General features: G+C 44.9%; 1 non-coding gene across 1 annotated transcript; it reads left to right on the forward strand.

Moving 5' to 3' along the window:
* The first annotated feature begins 3,538 nt into the window (after nucleotides 1–3,538).
* trnav-uac (transfer RNA valine (anticodon UAC)) lies at nucleotides 3,539–3,612 on the forward strand. Its single transcript has one exon. It is a non-coding gene; the product is annotated as a tRNA-Val (tRNA).
* The last annotated feature ends 387 nt before the right edge of the window (nucleotides 3,613–3,999 follow it).

A 3,999-nucleotide genomic window follows, 5' to 3' on the forward strand; every position in this document is an offset into this window, starting at 1 on the left:
GAAGCTCCGGACTGGGAACCGTGGCCGGAAGCTCCGGACTGGGAACCGTGGCCGGAAGCTCCGGACTGGGAACTGTCGCCGGAAGCTCCGGACTGGGAACTGTCGCCGGAAGCTCCGGACTGGGAACTGTGGCCGGAAGCTCTGGACTGGGAACTGTCGCCGGAAGCTCCGGACTGGGAACTGTCGCCGGAAGCTCCGGACTGGGAACTGTGGCCGGAAGCTCTGGACTGGGAACTGTCGCCGGAAGCTCTGGAACGGGAAGGCGCACTGGAGGCCTGATGCGTGGGGCTGGCAAAGGTGGCGCCAGACTGGTAACACGCACTTCAGGGCGAGTGCGGGGAGCAGGAACAGGACACCCCGGACTGGAGAGACTCACTGGAGGCCTAGTTCATGGAGCCGGGACAGGATATACTGGACCATGGAGGCGCACTGGAGGTCTGGAGCGTATGGCTGGCACAACCCGTCCTGGCTGGATGCTCAGTGTAGCCCGGCAAATTCGGGACGCAGGCACAGATCGCACCGGGCTATGAATGCGCACTGGTGAAATAGTGCGCATCACAGCATAACTCGGAGCCTGACTGGTCACATGTTCCCTACGGTAAGCACGGGGAGTTGGCTCAGGTCTACAACCTGACTCCGTTTGGGGGGGGAGCTGTCTCTCGGGCCTCCGGCGTTGCCGCTCTGCTCTCGCTGCCTCCACCTGCTTCCCTGGCAGGTTTTTGTATCTCTCCAATACTTGCTCCCAAGTCCAGTCTATTCTTTCTTCCAACTCCTCCAGAGACCAGGATGCCATCTCCTCCCGGGCACGCTGCTTGATCCAGTTGTGGTGGGAGATTCTGTCACGGTTGTTGTATGATGAAGGAGCGGACCAAAGCGCAGCGTGTGTATCGTTCCACATTTTCTTTATTAAACTGTGAAACTATGCAATACATACAAATAAACTGAATGAACAAAACAACAAACTGTGACAAAGAGGTGCAACATACACTAACTCAAAAACAATCTCCCACAAACCCAGGTGGGAAAAACAACTACTTAAGTATGATCTCCAATTAGAGACAACGATGACCAGCTGCCTCTAATTGGAGATCATCCCAAAAAAGCTCAAAATAGAAATACTAAAACTAGAACATAACATAGAAAATCTAAAGTAGAAAAAAAATATTGTCACACCCTGACCTACTCTACCATAGAAAATAACAGCTTTCTATGGTCAGGACGTGACAATCTGCCCTGTATTGAAAATAGCACGTTTTGTTTCCCTAATGCATTTTGCCATTTCTTTCTGTAAACATTATACTGCACAGGACCATATTATTCTTTAGCTCCTTGGTTAGAAGTAAGCCACTGTTTATATGTCATGTCCAGTTTGGTAGGAAGATGTTAATATGGAAAGGTATTTTCGTATATAAACGGTTACACACATAAATGCGGTTATTTACCTGTCTTTAGCCAACAATAATGAAACGTTGTTTCGGTGCATAGAATCATTGTAACACTCACGAGCTAAAAAAAAATAACTGTTTCATTCGGTTAATGCTTTCCTTTGTTCAGACTTACCAGGTTGTGTCAGAGCTCGGTGTGTCCATGTCTTGTCTGTGATTTGAGTTGTGCGGCAGGAGCATGCGTGCATCGTAATATGTTACTGGGTTCAGTGCTTGACTTGGGCAGGAGCTCACCGGAACTGGGTAGCCGGCACCTCCCTGTCCTCCCTCCCAACAGGGAGGGAGGACAGGGAGGGAGGACATGGGTATGTCCCAGGGAGGGAGGACAGGGAGGGAGGACATGGGTATGTCCCAGGGAGGGAGGACAGGGAGGGAGGACAGGGAGGGAGGACATGGGTATGTCCCAGGGAGGGAGGACATGGGTATGTCCCAGGGAGGGAGGACATGGGTATGTCCCAGGGAGGGAGGACAGGGAGGGAGGACAGGGAGGGAGGACATTGGGTATGTCCCAGGGAGGGAGGACAGGGAGGGAGGACATTGGGTATGTCCCAGGGAGGGAGGACAGGGAGGGAGGACAGGGAGGGAGGACATTAGGTATGTCCCAGGGAGGGAGGACAGGTAGGGAGGACAGGGAGGGAGGACATGGGTATGTCCCAGGGAGGTGCTTAGAGGATATAAGCACATGTTTTGTGGTTTCTGGGTGGACTGGGTTTGGTGATAGAGTGGGGAGGCTGCTTGAGCCAGGTACACCCCTGGAAGAGTTAATGGAAGCTACAGGGTAAGCCTGTTTTAGGCTTAGTGCAGTGTGTAATGTTGTTTGAGAAGTAAGTCTAGTAAGTAAGTCTGCCTAGTAAATATTCATCACCACCTACCACTATTGAACACCGTGATTAAATATGGACTTTTTTTTTTGCATCAGAACTTTCTGCATCCTTCTGAATATCTGCCCAGAATACCTCATCTTTATGTTAGCCTATTTCACAAACACCCAAACCAGCAAACCAAAATTGTTTCTGTGAACATTACTAGAACATTTGCTAGGTCGCGGCAAATGTTCTCATAACACAAAAAAACGGTCCAGTCGTGGTGACGATTATAGAATGTTTGTAGAAAATATTCACCTGATGTTGCAAGAATGTTCCTAGAACACATTTAATCTGTTCTTTAAATGTTCCCAGAACGTTTATTTAGGTTGTGGGAACAGTCTTGTGTAAATATTGTGGGGACATCACAAAATATATGTTCCCAAAACACTGTCCAGTTGTGTGGATGATTCTATAATATTTATTTTAGGGTGCAAAAAAAACATTCACCTTACGATAAAATAATGTTCCTAGAACATTCTGTCAACATTATGTCTGTTCTTTAAAGGATGCCAAAATGTTTCTGTACATTGTGGGAACATGACAAGAGATAGGTTCCCAAAACACTAAAACTGTCCAGTTGTGCTGACATTCAGATAATGTTTGTAGCAGGGTGCACAAAACCTTTATTTGATGTTGCAAGAATGTTAACAGAACAGTCTTTCTGAGTTCTTTAAAGGTTCCCAGAACATTTAATTAGGTTGTGCAACAGTGTAGGTACATTACAAAATATTCTCAGTTGTGATGACATTCATACAATGTTTAAGTTAAGTTGCACAGGACATTCCTAAAATGTTGTAAGAATGTTGACAAAACACCTAGTATACATTCTTTAAAGGTTCCCAGAACATTTTATTAAATTATGTGAGTTGTCTGGGATGTTGCAAGAATATTCTTGTGATATTCACATGGGTTGCACAGAACATTCCCATAATGTCGCACAATGTTACAAAAATTCCAAATAAGTCAGTTTTTATGATGTTCATAGCACATTTGTTTTAGGTTTAACATAATATTCAATTTATGTTCACACAACATACATTGTACCTTGTCTTGGAGCTTCTCAGAACATTTCAATAACATTTTGAAAATGTGAGATTGAAGTTTTAACTAATATTACCACAAGATTCTCAGCATGCAAATATTTAGGAAGTTATAAACATTTACAAATCCTTGATCTAAGACACTTTATGAATATGGGCACATGACAAGAACAGGTACTGGTTTTAGGTCCCGTGTGGCTCAGTTGGTAGAGCATGGTGTTTACAACACCAGGGTTGTGGGTTCGATTCCCACGGGGGACCCGTACGAAGAAAACATTTATGAAATGTACGAAATGTATGCATTCACTACTGTAAGTCGCTCTGGATAAGAGCCTCTGCTAAATGACTAAAATGTAAAAGTGGTTTTAGATGGCCTGCAGGTGGCGATATTGAGTCGTGTCATCTTACCATGACAAAAGAGCTATGATATTTCAACTACATTTAAAAAATAGAATGGGCTAAAACAATTGTAAATGTATCATGTCCTTGTTTTCTAGAAAAAGAATACCTTCTCAGGTATGTTAGACATTTAAAAGCATTTCATTTTTACTTATGCACTCCTACACTAAGACACTGTGATGTTTGTTTTGTTCGGTGACGATGTTTACTAATGAATTGACTCTAGGGCAATGGAACAGAGTTCTCCCA

The sequence above is a fragment of the Salmo salar genome, chromosome 27 (genome assembly GCF_965601325.2).
Source record: "Salmo salar chromosome 27, fSalSal1, whole genome shotgun sequence".
Classification (NCBI taxonomy): Eukaryota; Metazoa; Chordata; class Actinopteri; order Salmoniformes; family Salmonidae; genus Salmo; species Salmo salar.